Genomic DNA, 16,148 nt, shown 5'->3' on the forward strand with positions numbered 1-16,148 from the left:
ACTCCCGGGTGTGATGAGCAATTAATGATCCCTGATTCCCCCTGGAGCACGTCTGGGGATCAGCCTCTGCCCCTGACCCCATCACCCACAGGAGCGCCCGGCACTTGCAGAAATAGCTCTTTTTCCCTCGCCCCGGTCCCAGGAGCTGCTCCCCAGAGACACGGGTGACCGGGGAGGAACTGTCTGCCAGAAGCACAGAAAAGCACCAGATCCAGCAACTTTGCTACTTCTCCAACTAGAGGAATGACATCCACAGGCTGTGGCCGAGGACAGCACCAGTGGGAAAGAGCAAGGCAAATGTAAACTGAAGCTAATCCAAGCCTCTGTTTTTCCTCCAGATTGCTGTATTTATTCACAGTCTTTCTTTGATAAAATTGGTAGAAAATCAGAGGCAACATACACTGCCTTCCAAATGCAAAGGGAGGGACAGAAAGAGCGCCAGAGAGAGAAGGCAGCTCCAGCAAAGAGTGCGATGCAGAGGGGCCATCTAAGAGGCATGAACAAAGTAACTGCACTCAGTTCGAGAGCCTGTCTCTCAGCAGCCTCCATTTGCTGCTCCTTCCATGCAGGACTTTCCCATTAATATCCAGTGTTTGAATCTGCACATTAAAAAAAGAAAGAGATGGAAAATAAAGACCTTTTTTTCTCAAGGCTTGAAGCAGCTGGACAACATCTCCCAAGATGATGGCTGCAAAGATGAAACCAAACACAGGCACCAGCTTCATGTCAGCCTGGAGCAGTGCTCTGGAGCCGGTGTCCTTGTCTCGTCTCTCGCTGTCCCTTCCTCCTCTTGCCCTCAGCTTGTCAGAAGCTGGCTGTGTATTGCCCAGTTGGGATGCTTACAGGATACAGGAGGGACTTAATTGCAGATGGTATTAGGGCTGCTTTGATTTTAGCCAGAGAGTGCAGAGTGGGAGAGAGTCTCCACAAAAAAGAAAGAAAAAACCAAAAAGCATTCTTACAAATTTCCAGCAGTTTTTATCATAGGTGCAACTGGTAACCCCACCTGTAATGAAAGTAGTCTGCTATTTCCAGTTACAGGGCTCTGATTTCATTTACTTTAACTTTGTCAAACTCTAACCACTTGGCCTGAACTTCTCTAGGCTGGCTGCAGATTAGCCAAAATAGCACCATCATTTGCAAGGACGGCGTTAAGGAAAAAGGAAAGCATTTTCTGCACCAGAGCTCTAGCAGCCTTCCGCTCTGGCAGGGACATGCGCTTCGCCCAAAGATGTGCCTGCTGGTGATGAGATGAAAAGCTACCCTGGTTATAACCTCTGCAAAACTGCGGTCTGGCTGGTACATATGGCAGAAAAAAGGAGAGGCTGGTTTTAAATTCATGTCTTTTGTAGCCCGATGTGAAAGGAAATGGTGCAGCCTTGCTCTGAGGCACTGAAGGGGTTAACGCTGAGCCCCAACTCCTGTACAGAAAGCAGAGCTTCCACTGCGATGTGGCAACACAATTGCTAAAATCCACACAGAAATTTACCCTTCTAGTCCAGAAAGGGGATCTGCTTTCTTTCTCCTTGCTCTCCCCCTCTGGGGAATTACACGCCAGGAACGAGCCCAGCTGACATCACGGGGAGCAGCCGGGACCCAGCGCCACGTACCCGGGCTGTCCCAAGGGCAGCAGTGTCCTCTCCTGCCAAAAGCTTTAAAGAAAGTGTTTGCGATAGTCAGTCACTCTGCTCTTTTATTACTTGCCAGAAGAGCTTTTATCACGTGGCCTCACGTGGATTTGTGTTTCAGACGTGTCCAGGTGTCGTCTAAAACCCTGCTCCCATGCCTGGCTGCCTCGCTGTCAGTGCGGGGCCGGGGGAGATGTAAGGACCCGGCCCCGGTCCAGGGCTCCCCGCTCGGCTGCTCTCCGTGTGGGGGAAGGAGGAGGTTTTTCTCGATGTGCTTGGGGCTGGCGTGGAAACCCCAAAGCTTTTCTTCCAGCGGGTGAGGATCTGCCAGGCAGCAGATGTGGCTGGAGCCAGATGCTAGCTGGGGAGCTGTGGCCACGCTGGAGATGGAGATTGTCTCAGCATCAAAAGGCAGCAACAGGCACGGAGTTTGGGATGAGGCTGGCTGAGCAGGGAATGAAGGCCAAGGATCACCCACCGGCCAAGAGTGGCTGGGGCCGGGGCTGGCCTGGCTCTGCCTCCTGCCTGCCCAGCAAGCCCCAGCACAGCTGCTGGTGGGACCAGTGACATGGCCTCGCTGGCTGTGAGGAGCCGGACCTTGCTGTGATGGGGTCTCAGGCTGCAGCGGGTTCACACCGGGGGTTTTCCCGCGGCGCTGCTCTCTCTCCTGATGTCTTGGAGCGTGGAAAGCAGCTGATGGTCTCTGCGCTGGTGTGCACCCCAGTGTGCCCAGGGCACGAGGATGGGCAGTGCTGCATGGGCACCAGGCACCCCGTCCCTCCATGGGTGCCCCCCACAGAGGATGGGGCAGGGGCTGCATAATGCAAAAAGCGCAACCTTGCCAGGCCCCAGGGAAGGGGCTCAGGAGGGTGGGAGCGTTCGGCTGGTGGGTCAGATGTCTCATTTCTCCTTGTGCCAGGGCTTGGCCAGCCATGCTGTCGAGAGAGGAGCACAGAGCACACCCCCAGCACGTTCACTGGGGGTCCTCAGGACTGGCATCTCGATGCAGCAACGAAATACCCTGTCTTATGTGGGTGTCCCGACTCCAGCAGCTGGGATCCATCCTGATCCAGCTCTACCCTTCATTTAAAAAAGTCGCTCACTTTCTTGCAGATAGATCAACAGCAAGGAAGGGAGTTTCCATTATTTGTGTGCTGGTCCAACTCTGACCTGCAGAGGAAACTGATTATTTGTGTCTGGGTAGCCAAACCCCTCCTTTGCTGCTGCTGCTGCTGCTGCTGCTGCTGCTGCTGCCTGGGGTCTGTTAGCATCAGGCAAAACCTCCTCGGCTGCAGGGCCAGCTCTGGGCTGGGATCTGCAGGTGGTCAGCATATGGCCTGGACTGGCTGAGGAGCTTCGGGGGAGCTGGGATCGCAGCCGTGACGCTAGAGAAAATTGCACCATTAAAAACCTATGGAAGGAACAACTGGTAGATGCAAGCAACAGGTAGATGCTTGGCCGCAGCACCCGAGTTAGCCCCTCGCCCTGGCCGGGAGCACCAAGGTCTCATTAGCAACCACACTTCAATGTTTAGCACCAAATGCATGTGCCCAAATGACCTTTCAGGTCCTTTCCAGAGTGTTGCTGCTGAGCCGGCTCCAGGAGCATGGCACCTACCAACTGAGTCACCGCCAGCTCAAGATTTCCTCTGCTTCTCCCGGATGAGCACTTACTAGGCTTGCCATGGCCTGGTCCGCTCGGCACTGGTGAGCTCGTGGCCAGGGTGGATCCTTCAGGAGAAATAAGGCAAGATGTCCAGAGGGTCCATGGATAAAGACCATCCTGTTGTAGCCACCAGATGGAGAGGAAGGAGATGTGTTTGGAGATGCAATCTGCAAAGGGGTGGAAAACAACAGCTGGCAGGAAAGCCTCGATCCCATCATTGTCATGACTTGGGGAAGGAGAGGGGAGTTGGTAGCTGATGAGCATCAGGAGCAGAGATGAGACCTGGGGAAGGTCCATGGACAGATTGCACCATGCCCACAAGGGCAGTGAGTCTGATTTGCAATAAGGAGCTAATGGAACCTGAGGGAGAGAAAGACATGGCCTGGAGACTGACTGCTCGGCCAGGACGATGGGCAGTAGCGCCTGTGCTTGCAAGGGCTGGCACAGCAGAGACTCAAGAGAACGTCAGCAAAACAGAGAGGTGGAGGTTGCAGGAGCTCAGCACTTAGACTACTAAGGCGTAGAGTGAGTGGTGTAAGGAGGGGACTTACAGGGACATCTAGGGATGACGCAAAGATTACAAGTGACGACGAAAACCAGTTGGGGCTCTCAGTCAAGACGAGGGAGAGAGGAGATGGGGTGTGGTGTGCTGGGGAAATGTGTGGCCGTGAAGTACTTCTAGTCTAAGGCCTTAGCTGAGAGAGGATGGGGTTTTTTGGTTGGTGAGTGAAATACAATTCAGTGAAAACGAGAGCACCAGCATCCCTCTGGGCCCATTGCAGAGCAGGTTAACAAAGCTCGGGGCACAGAGATGGATCTTGCTGAAGCATTTTCAAAATTACCTGGACAAGAAGTTTTGGGTTAACCAAAATCTGAGGAAATTGAAACATAGGTTCATTTATTCTGGTCACCAAAGCTGGCAGGGGAAAGGACCTGAGGGCTTTCACTTGAGGCTTTGGGAGCCCAGCACCAACTCAAGCCAACGTTTGCTGCTAACTTCCTAAGCTCCCAGACCTACAGAGGTTACAGTCATTGCTATCCTTCCTTCACCCATCTTAGCTATTGCTGTTTTGACTTCTGGTCACCCCAACTTCTCACTCCAGTAAGTGGCTGTTTATTCCAGTTGTCATGAAAAGCAGGTCTGACACTACTGTTTGAAAGCCATGGCTTTCCTTCCTTCCCTTCACTCATCCACCCATCCACCCACCCATCCCTGTAGTAACTAAGCGCTTCCAAAGCAAATTGTATTTACTTTCTATAGACTCATCCAGGAAGCCCTCTCCTCCAAGCGCCAGGGGGCTAAGGGGAATGCACTGAGGCACGTAGCCCCTGGCCCCCAGTTTGGAGAGATTAGCAAAACTCACAGCTTGCTTCATCATGCTACACCTTGATGACAAAAGCAACCACGGTTTCAGCTAGCCCCAGCCCTCTGTGGTCTCCAGCTTTTGGTGGGCTCCATGCACGGAGACACTGTATAGACATGCTGCTCTCCACTCCCATGAGCTAATAGTCCCCTGCACTAACAAATGAAATTTTGGGTGCAGGCTGCCCTATTCTCTTGATCTCAGGGGCCGTGTGAAGCCTACGCAGACCTCAGAGCTTGGGACCTGGTGAATCCTCCAGCTTTGCCCCTAGCACTGCACCTGCCTTCAGCCTGAAACCTTCCCCTCTCTGCCTCCGAGCATCAGCGTGGAGGCACGGTGTGTGCACCGAGAGGAAACAACCCTGCCCCGAGCAGGAGGTGGGGGATGTTTTATGAGAAGCAGTTACAGCCATTCTTGGAGGACTTTGGCTCCGAGCCTCCCTGCCACATTCTTAGGAGAGATCATATCAAAAAACTATTTTTACTAAAAATGTAGTGGTAACAGGCTCCAGATGTCTGTTGTTATGTAATAGGGTTTGTTTTAATGGATCCGACTTCCAGATGTGCAGCTTGGACTCAGGGTGTCTGCCTGGTCCTCTGCGGAGCGGGAGGGAGCAGCCAGCTCTCCGTGCCGTGCAGGAGGGGGCAACTGCCTCCATCGCGGATGGGATCTTCCCTGGCTCGTGTGTGTTTCCTGAGCATTGCTTTTCCTTGTTCTTCTTTCCGGTACAGCGTTAGTCATCCTGGGCAGCTGTCTCAGGTCCCGCATCTCATTTTGGGAGGAGGTGAGCGAGAAGGGTTGCTGAGCACTGGTTTGCTCAGCTCCACGTGAGAAAGAAGGGGACTCACGGGCAAGGCTGGGGTAAGGAACAATTTCTGGCAGCACCGTGGTCTCCCATGGGACTCTCTGGGACTGTCTGTAGGCATCGCATCACCATCACATAGATGAGAAGTATTACTTGTTTGGAGATTCACAATAACCAGGGATTGAAGACTGGAAGGTAAAGGGGATTAAGGGACTGACCATGTCTTGACTTCCCAGGGCCTGTTTTGTGCTTTCCCAGCTGTGAGAAAAACTCAGGCAGGATGGCTGCTTGGAGGAAGGAACCAGACAAGGGTTTCCTCAGGCAGAAACCTTTTGGACCTGGAAGTGGAGAGGCAAAATGGGGGCATCTGAGGAAAGAGACTGCCACCTTCCCATTGAGCCTGTGGGAACAGCTCCGTAAACACTGATGGGATCAGCCCACACACCCTTCTGGACCAGCTCCTATGCTGCCATCGATGTTTACGAGATGAGCTGTTGCCTTGGTTCATCTTGCCTGGTAGAGGTCCACTTCCCTGCTGGAGGCTGGAGAGAAGGTTTTTGAAGGCATTTTGGGGCATTGTGGTTTCTCCTTCCCTCAGTGCAGGTCTGGGTGCCACAGGTTCAGTGTCCCCCTTCTCCTGCACTGCAATTAGCTGGAAACATGGGCTGCTCACCCTTTTGGTAGGAAGAGCTCCAAATAGGGATGCAGGAGACATCTGGATCTTAGCTGCTGGGTGGACAGGGGGATGAGTGGTGCATGCTAAGCTGAGGAGGATTTGAATTCAAAGTATGTGGCTCTGTGCCATTGCTATTAGCATCTGCTAATAAAATGCTAAGACTTATTAAGTGCCCAGATCCAGGAGGGAGATTTAAGGGGGATGCACTTGGACTGAAAGCAAGAGGCTTAGGTGCTTTCTGGAGAGTGCAGAAATGTGAGCGGCCGGGGGCCGGCTCTCCTGAGGAGCAAACGTAACCGCTACCTGATGACAGAAGGAAAGAGCTGGAGAGGCAATACCGACCCTATAACACCCCACGGGACATGAGCTGAGATGCAGCTCCAAGGAGAAGGAAAGGTTAGGGGGGCAGTGACAGACCTGCACCCTGCGGAGGGGGACCTGATCCTGCAAGATCAGTTCCTGCACCAACATCACTGACCTCCCAGGCTGAGATTTCTGAAGCAGCTCAGGCAAAAATGCAGCGAGAGAAGCTTCCTTTGGGTTTGCTGTGTCTCAGTTTGAACCTCCCTAGTGTCAAAAAATAAACAAAGGCTAGTGGGACAAAATCACTGCTCAGCTGGAGCCTGGGAAGTCCAGGGGGGAGAAGAGCTGCTCTGGGTTCTCAGGTTCACATCCCGTCTTGTGCTTGATTTTATCTGCAACGAGACTTTTGTGGAGCTGCTTTTGCTTTGCATTGCAGCCACGTGCTTGTCTCAGCATTTTGATTTTCTCTCGCCTCTTTGCAGAGCAGCGCAAGGCGGGCTCCGGGGCTCTGCTGTGCACATGCAGGCTGCCTCGGCCACGGAGTCGATTGGAAAGCCATCTGCTCACACACGAATGAGGAGGTTTCCATGGTTTTGTGAAAGAAAGGGACTCTTCTTCTCTTTTTTCCTTTTTTTTTTCTTTCTTCCTATGATGAAGCCATACGTGCGCACAGATAACAGTGCCAGAAATGTGGTGTTTATCAAAGGTGTATTCCCCACACTGCCACGGGACAGAGCCCCGGTGGAGGGGTGAGAGGGGAGGGAAGGGGAGAGCGGAGGCAAAGGCGTACCCAGCCCGGGAGACAGCCGGTGGAAGGTGTGGAAACAAAGATGGGCTGGGGAAACGAATGAACGCTTCAGCCTGGGCCCTCCCCCCCAGCACGTCCATGTAAAATGTGGAGATTAGGTGGAAAATCCATATAGAGGGGAAACGTATGCCTTTAGCAGAGCGGGGCTCCAGACAGGCCAGCTAGCTGTTTTGAATGGATGTCCTGGCACACAGAAAGTCCTCTCTTAGTTTCTTTTCCTGTTTTGGCCAGTGTTTCTGCTGTTAACTCTTCCTCCGTGGGAGGACAGCATGCGGGAGAGAGGGGACCGTCCCTAACCCCATATGGGTCCTGCCAGACTCGTCAGGAAGGGGGAGCAGGAGGAGAGCCCCCCAGGGCCATCACACCAGCCATGCCCACAATGTGGGTGCAGCACAGCCCTCAGATCCACCCACACTGGGCCAGCTGCCCACGGGAGGTCCAACACCCCCCAAGGCCCCCCCCTTTGCATGACACCCCTCTCCAAACAGGGTCTCAGCAGAGAGCTGGGGCAGCTCCGTGGCTGCTTAACCAGGGCAGCAATGCCTGATCCCTCCAAAAGCTTCCGAAAGTCGCAAGGGGGGAAAACATTTCGAGATGAGATGTGAGGGGTAAACACACGGGGCTGACAACAAACAGCCAAGGGGAGGAGGAAAGCGCTCTTGCTTGTTTTCTGGCTAGCTCCTGGACTGGCAGGGACAAGACATGAAGGAGACTGAATTAACTTCCAGGCTTAACCGTCAGTCATTTTTACAGTGCAAATGGATTTCTCCAAATACCTTTAAATGTCAACACCCTTGCGGGAAAGAAGCCTCATGTGGCATTCATAGGGGGTGAGTGTATGTGGAAAGATGAGCACGAAAGAGATATCCAGGCGAACAGGAGCCGCCTGTGCTGGGCACACTGGTGCATGGCAGGGAGCAGATGTTACCCCCAAGGCTTTGCCTTGAGCCACTCCAACCCCAGGTACAGCCTTCACACATGGTCCCTTGCATGGTAAGAGGGAGATGCACGAAGAGGAGAGAAGGGAGTGTTGTCAAACATGGGCTTAGACTGAGGCAGGGAAAGCTGGTGTCCTGGAGGATGTTCTCCTGGGTCACACCAAGCACCCAGCTCATCCGAGAGCCAACTCATCTGGGGTGGCCGGTACCTAGGGCCCGAGTTGCTCAGAGCAGCTTGGGAAGGGAGAAGGAAGCATCCGCATGATGGGAGAGCAGAGAGCCAAAACAAAGGGCACTCGGTGCCCTGCAGAGGCAGGTGGGATCCCTGGCAAGGTGTCAGCATTGCATCTTGCAGGCAGAGCAGGGCGGGTGAGAGAGCCCAGCTCTTGACCAGATCTGAATGGACCCATCAGATTTCCCACCAGGGACTGCGGACAGTCCTTCCAGCCAGCCTTGGCAAGGGTTGGGGAGCAGGGTACGGGCAGACCGGAGGGCACAGGGTAGGACCTGCAGTCCTGCTATGACTCAGCTTCACAACCTCCCTGCAGCCTTTGGGGCAGGATTTCTTGCTGCGGTGCCAAGCTCCTAGCGAGGGTATCCCATGGTTGAGGAGATATTCATTGCTGTAGCTGACAACTGCAGGCAAGCAGCGATGGTTGCGAGCTGGATCCTCCAACACAGGACCTCGTCCTGTCCCCAGCTCTTCTCCTGGCCACCAGACAGGTTAGGGCCCGGCACATCCCCGCTCTGGCCACCTCTGAACTGAGGGGGCTAGAGGGATGAAGGAGCAGGCAAACCCTTGTCTTCTGCTTTGCCATAACCATGCTCAGCACTTCTGTGACAGGCATGTTTTATAACCCCCCCACCCGCTCACATCCACGAATTGGGGGTCCCAGGAGGTGCAGTAGCATGGGAGAGGAGGGCAGAGCACTGCGAAGGCTGCGCACCGCAGCGTGTTGAAAATACTACCGCTAATTACACAATGGGTTCCTTATGTTCCCTGGAAATGCAATATGCAGGAGGACTCCCAGCCAATTCATGTTTTAGGACGAATCAAGGCAATATATTACTTGACTCAGCTCCTAAATTTGGTCATACTTTAGCTGGCGTTTTCAGACATTTTTGAGTTAGGTTGGCCAATGCCACAGAGAAAAGTGATGGGGCAATTATCCTAATTAGGAACAAATGCATTACTTCTGCAAGTTATTTTGTGCTTGGAACCAGCCCTCCCCATTGCGTGACTACTTTGCGCAGAGTTAACCCCTGATGAGACCTCCAGGAGGTCATTTTTCTGGAAGATAAGAAGGAAATTCAGTGCCCATCAGATTGCTGGGGTTAAAAGCCATGCAACGCACGAAGCTTTCACAGCATCCAGCAGCAGGCTCGGCGGCTTCACTGGCACTAGGCAGCTTTTCCCCTTCACAGGGGTCAAGGACAGGCTGTGTGTCCTGCAGAGGGGTGAGGGACCAGCCCAGGGAAGCCCAGCAGCCCTCAAGCCTGGAGCAGCACAGCAGTGATCAGCCTGGGCAGCGTGTCGGATAAGGCAGCATCTTCACCACATGGATGAGCAAGGCTCCTCTTGTCTCATCCCTAAATCACAGCCTGCAGGTGCTGGTGAAGCCATGTGCATGTGGGCCTGTTTTGGGGACCCTGGAGAAGAGCGGAATGAGCTCAGCCAAAGACCTGACCCTTCCCAGCCACCCACTGGCTTTGTAGCTTTGCCCCTGCATTGCAGACCCCAGTACCCCGGCACCCAGGGGGCTTCCTGCAAGAGCAGGGGGCAGAAACTCCTGGCTCCTCTTCACCCTCACATTTTGCCTTGTTTCCCCCCCTTTTTAGCAGCATCCCCAGATGATTTTAGGTACAGTAAGGACCATCCTGCAGACAGCTCTGCTTGCACAGACCATGTGGGATTCACACCCGAGCCTGCTCACAGCAGCTCTTCCCCCCGCCCTGTCGGAGAGCCCACGGGCCAGCGATTTAACAAGAGGTTCAGGCTCTCGTGTGGCATCAGTCGATGAGGAGACAGAACCTCATCCACCCCCCAGCCCCAATTACAGAGCTCTTAAATGGGCTGCCAGCCCCGACATCCCAGCATAGTTCTGGGGCTCCAGCTGTGGCTGGCTGTGGCTGGCTGCTGTCCCCACGGCCGGGCATCGTGCGGCAAGGTAGGCTCCAGCAGCTTGCTGCACCTTTCTGGCAGGCAGCCCTGTCCAAAGCCAGACCCCCAATTTCTGCGTATCTGCTCCCCCTCCGTCTGAGTCTGTGGCTCACACTGAGCCCCCATCACCTGCCCGAGCCCCACGGGGAAAGGCAGGGGGGTGACAAGGGACACCGGGGGACTTGCTGGGAGAGGCACAGCCTGGCAAACCCCCCTCTCCGCAGGACTCCCTGGCCCCATCCACAGCGGGCGCAGGGGCACAGGCCAGAGGAGCTGCTTGTCTCCAAATCTTTTTTGCTTTTGTATTTTGTCTTTCCTTCTTCTTTTCCTGCTTTCTCCAGAAGGGCCCAGATGCCTTTGCTTTGGCTGGGCTCCCTTGGCCAGCAGCCCGCGGAGGCACCAGAAACGCCGTGTGTGAGTGCGTGAGCGTGTGTGTGCAATATTAATACACAGAAATGGAAGGCGACCAGCATATAAACATTCTTTACTGTTTGGGTCACAGCCCGGGGAGCTGTAAGAGCTTTTGTGCTGAGTTTTGAACACACAGACTAAATAGAGAGGGAGCAAGAAGGGCAGAGAGGATGAGAGGCTGGGAGAGACAGGGTGGGAGGATGAGAGGGAAGGAGGAGCGGGGAGGACCCTCTCCAGACCACGGCGTCCGACAGGAGCACACAGGGAAGGTGTTGGTGCAAGGCTGAGAGCTCCCGAGGACACCCACATCTGCTCCCCACAGAGGGCTGCGCTGGAGGTGGGGGAGAGACCAGCTTGGGGCTGGTCATCACGCATGTATTTTTTTGCATTAAAGCAAAAGGTAAATAATAATAACGATAAAAGGCAACAGCGGCTGAAGGCTGAAATAACCAGGATTCCTGTGCAAATCTCGTTAGAGTGGCTTAAGGGTCTATTTGGGAATAAGGAGGAGGGGGCTATGCTGGAAGTATTTCTGCAGCAGCCAACGGGAAGGCCGGTCTCTCCGGAGCTAACGAGACCCAGCTGGGTCCCGACTGCAGCCGAGAGTGTTAAATCAGAAACTATTCCGTCAACAGCCAGTTTGGCCAAATATGAAACATTTCCAGGGAATCAATGGCCGGTGCTGGTGACGCAGAAGCCAATAGTCTTGACTTCTTTTCCAGAGCCTCCAGAAATACACTCGTCATTTTGGACTTAAAGGGACAGACTGCGCTTTTTCCACTCATCTCGGCGGTGTTCGGCTGAGAAATCCACATCCCAGCAGCGGGAGCGATGGCTGGGCTGGTTTAATCCACTGGTTAATGCTTGTGAAGGGCCCCAGGGGCTTTTGGACCTGCCAAGCTGCTCCAGATGATGAATCCGAACTGGACGCGTCCTCCCCGAATGTTTTCCGTGGAGATGAGCTCAGACGGAGGACTCGAGCTTTGCGCAGCTGAGCTCGGACCACCATTGCTCTCGTCCTCTGCCGGCATCCGAGCCTTTGACCCTCACCTGTGCAGAGCACGATGGAAACCAAATGTTCAGGCTTTGCACATGGGGGTCCAGGAGAGCAGGGGTCACCAAACCCCCTGGCACAGGCAGGGCTGATTGGTGTCCACCTTTGCACTTGATAACACATTTAATCTCTCGGTCAGCAAGGGGGAAAGCTCAGCACCAGTGCTGGAGCCAGCCAGAACATCTCCAGCACATTTAGCTCTTTTAGGAATAAAATAGGGGAAATGGTGTAACTTTCTCTAGGTCCCCAGCCCCTCAGGTCTGCTCCCCCTTTCACCAGGGCATCCCAAAGGCTTATCCCAGCCCTCCTGCCAGCCTGGGTCATGCTCGTCCCATCCCAGCAGAGAAACAGCATCGGTGACGTATGCCAAGTCACAGCTAAGCAAGACAGATAAATCATTACAGTATGCAATAAGGATCCTTGGTGATAACACAGAAGGGGAAAAATTGGCAAAAAAAGAGTATCAAATAAATGCAAACTGCTTGGACAATGGAACAGTAAGATCTGTGGAGCTGTATTTGCTACAAATCAGCCTGTATTGCTATTTGGAGCAATGCAAACTCCCCTCCTGCCCATCTCTGAACTTCACAGCGCACAATACACCCATGTCCTTAGGCATCCTCCCCGTCTCGGGAGAGATCATTCCCCATTCCCATCTCCGATGGGTCATGTCCTCCATCAGAGGAGATCTGGTTGTGCTCTTCCCCCCAAATGGCTGCATTTTAGTTGAGGACATGACCACATCTGCAGCTTTACACTGTAAAAAGCTTTGAAAACCAATCCCGCACCATGGCTAACCATGACTTTCCTCCACGTAGCCAAAAGCTGCTGATCGGGGCACACCGGAGCAAAGCTGCCCGGCTGCTGGGACAACGGTGACATGGTCTTGCTTTGCCCAGGGTGTGCTCAGACATACATGGGTCGTCTTGCTCTGCATGGCTCCTGGCTCCCAGCCCGGCAGGGGAAGGGCACTCTGCATCCACAGCATCGTGAGCTGAACGTGAATTCCCAGTTGTGCCTGGACTTTAAAGGCCTGGTTGGTGGTCTCCTCCGGTGAGCATGGCTTTTATCGGGGGCCAGGGAGCTGGAAAAAGGAGCCAAGCATCTTGTTTCTCTTTCCCTGCTGTAGGCAGCCCGCATTCCCACCAGCTGCTCCGGCTGCAAAAATAAGCCTGGGAGTTCTGTTAAGCAAATTTGGGGAAAAAGCAAAGTAGATGGAGAGGTTAACCTGGGGCGGGGAGGGGTGCACCCAGAAGCTGGGCAAAATTAGAAGCGGGAGAGGAGGCATCTGCAGCTCCCCTGAGAAAGGGGATTCTGCTGGGGCATGGCAAGTATTTCCCATCACTTTGGAGGTGATGATGGAGCAACCTGCATCCGGAGGGCACCGGGGTGACACATGCCCTCAAGATGGTGAGGAATCAGCACGGCTCCCAGGCTCCCTGGGGTGGCTCCGAGCAGGGCAAGAGCTCGGGATTCGGTCTCACCCAGGAAGGACAGAGCATCGGCAGGGTGAGTCGAGCCAATGGCTGGAGAAGGAGCTTGTGGCCGTGCCGGGAGGCAAACGGAGGAGCCTGTCCATGGGCCATGTCCTGGTCCATCCCCTGTCCCCCGCACCTCGCTGCGCCTGCACCTATCGCTCATGCTGCCGGCTCCCCCTCCACTGTGTTTCCAGAGGTACTTCCAGCATGGAAAGTTCTATTTAAAGGGCATTTTTCCTCTCTCTTTTTTTTCCTTTTGGGTGAGAAGCCAAGGGGCTGTAAAATGCAGAGTTTCCCACCTAGCTGAACCAGAGGAAATGATGCTGACAAAAAATTTAATTTACCCCATCACAGCAGTAACAGGCATCAGTTTTTGGAGATGGACAGAAAAGCTGGAGTGGATGAGGTGGACCTTGGCTTAGGAGAACAGGGGCTTGGCTCTCCCACCCCTTCCTAAGCAGCACACAAGGCAGAGCAGGAAAGATCCGGGGAGGCCAGAGCAAAGCTGCCCCATGGTTCTTCTTCTGGCAGCTCCCAGGGCCAAGAGGGCTGTGAAACACCTCGTGTCTCTGGGCACTGAGCAGGAGACCTTCCCGGTTCAAGCTGAGCATGCCTTGAGCTGAGCAGAGCGTGCTGAAGCTGTGGCATCTCCCATGGCTTCGGGTCACCTCTCCCCCACCAGTTTCTCCTCCTGGGGAGGTGGTCGTGGAAGGGTTGCCCACGCAGGGTGCTGCAGCCCGCAGAGCCGGTGTGGGCAGATGAGGGCTCCTTCGTCCCGGTGGGCTCACAGTGGGCTGGCTAACGAAGCAGCCCCCGCGCACGCCCAGTCAAGCCCAGTTTGAGTCAGCCCTGCGTTCGGCGGGGAGGTTAATCAGCTCCTGGGAAACCTCTGGAAAAGCAGGCAGGGGGCAGGTCTGTCAAAGGCGCCGGGAGGGGGGGAAGCATCTTTTTTTTTTTTTCTTTTCTGTCTCTCCCTGCTGGCTGAGAGCAAAGAGCTCACATCAGAGGTCACCGCTCTGAGGGGCAACGCGGGGAAGTCACGGGGGTCCCTCGGCCAGGGGCTGCCCAGGACCCGCCAGCCTGTCTGGGATACAGCATGCCCATGCGCCACACATCGGGGCGATTCCCTCGGGGGATTAGGCTTGATTAATGCTAATTCCTCTGCTCTGCGGCATTTTTCCAGCCTTGCTGGCATGCTTGGTTTTAACACATGCCATGGAACCCTGCTGTAATGAGTGGGCAGTTTTCTTGGTGGGGCTGATGAATCTCCCCCGCTGTCCCTTGCCATCAGGACAGCTGTTTCGAGGAGTGCTTGGGTCCCGAAGTCACCCAGCCACCAGTGGGACATGAGTGGGGACCAGAGAGGGACAGTGAGAGCCCTGTGTCCATCCGCTGCTGCTCCGAGCAGGCAGGGATCTGAGCACCAGGAGGGCAAGAAACACCCCCATGTCCCTGCAGGCAACGAGAAAGTGATGTGCATGGATGCAAAAGACATTAGGGGCAAATCCCTGCTCCCAAGAGAAGGAAAGCTGAGCGACTGAGAGATTTCAGAGATTTTGGCTCTCCTGAAAGCATGATGGCTGAAGGCAATGCCAGGTCTTGTGAGGGCAAGGGGCCTGGGAGAGCCTCCCCGCAGGGCATCCGTGATGCCCAGCACCCTGTGCTGCTCCTGACTCTAAGCACAGGCTGCTGGACGGGGCTGCTCAAACCCAAGGGGATGTTTCCAGGTGTGAAGAGCCCTGCTGCTACGTGCTGAGCTGGGGAGTTAGCCAGCCCCCATGGGGATCTTGAATTTCTCCCTCCCCTTCAAGCAGAGCAGCATTAGTGAGAAAGCAATACCCCTCAGCAGTGGGTTGGAATCTTCCCTAGCCCAGCCTTGCTGTGTGGCTTCTGGAGCCTTTTCCAGACTCAAGACCACCACCAGCATCAGGGTTGCAGTGAAAATGAGCCCTGAGGCCACCCCGTGTAGCAGAAGGGGCAAGCTGAGAAGTGCCAACACAAATGCCCAGGGCAAGAGGCCAACTCTAGCTCCAGCTGGAGGTTCGGTTACACTGGCAACGCCAAGGAGCACAAATCCTGACCCTCATCGGGCTGCGCTAGCCAGCGGGTAAATAAGAGGCATCCCCTCCTCCCTGAGCCCTCACCGCTCCGTAGCATTTGCAGGCAACAGGGTCTGACCAATTGCTGGAGGTCAGGACCTCCTGGAGTCACTCGTTCCCAATTAACAAGTCAGCTGCACACCAGGACTTGCCAGGTTTTGCAAGAAAGCAGCCAGGGACACATGCGGGTTGGCTGTGCAAGCACTGCACACCTCCGCTGCGGGACCTTGCCTCCGGTCGCAGCCGGGGAGCTCTTTCTGGGCCATGGCCAGGCTCCCCGGGGATGCTTCGAAGAGCAGCTGAAGATCCTGGACTTGTTTGCACCCTCCAAGCCAAGCACTCCAGGATCTCCCTCCTATGAGTGAGCAGATGGACATTTCCCTCTCCTTTGCTTTCATTCTCTGGCCTGGGTGGGTTTTGGGATGGCACTGTCTGTCCTCAGGGGTAGGGCAGAGTGGAGGAGTTCAGACTGGGACAGGTGCTCGGATGTCGTACGCCGCTACCAGGGACATCCCGCCTTGCACGCAGGAGCCTCTGAGACTGCTCAAACTCAATGATTCTTTAAGTCAGCCTCAGTTTTGGGAACATGCTGGCTCTTGCCACTTGTGTTACCCTTGTGCTGTGCTCTTCCCATGCTGAGCTCAGCAATGGTCCTGTCACCCCCCCCACTCCCCCTTTTATTCAGAACAAAGCAAAAGAATGATCATCTTCAGGTGTTTTAGTCAATGGTACAACCTAGTTTGCCGTCCTCTTGGGTA

This window comes from Aptenodytes patagonicus, chromosome 14 (assembly GCF_965638725.1).
Source record: "Aptenodytes patagonicus chromosome 14, bAptPat1.pri.cur, whole genome shotgun sequence".
Lineage (NCBI taxonomy): Eukaryota > Metazoa > Chordata > Aves > Sphenisciformes > Spheniscidae > Aptenodytes > Aptenodytes patagonicus.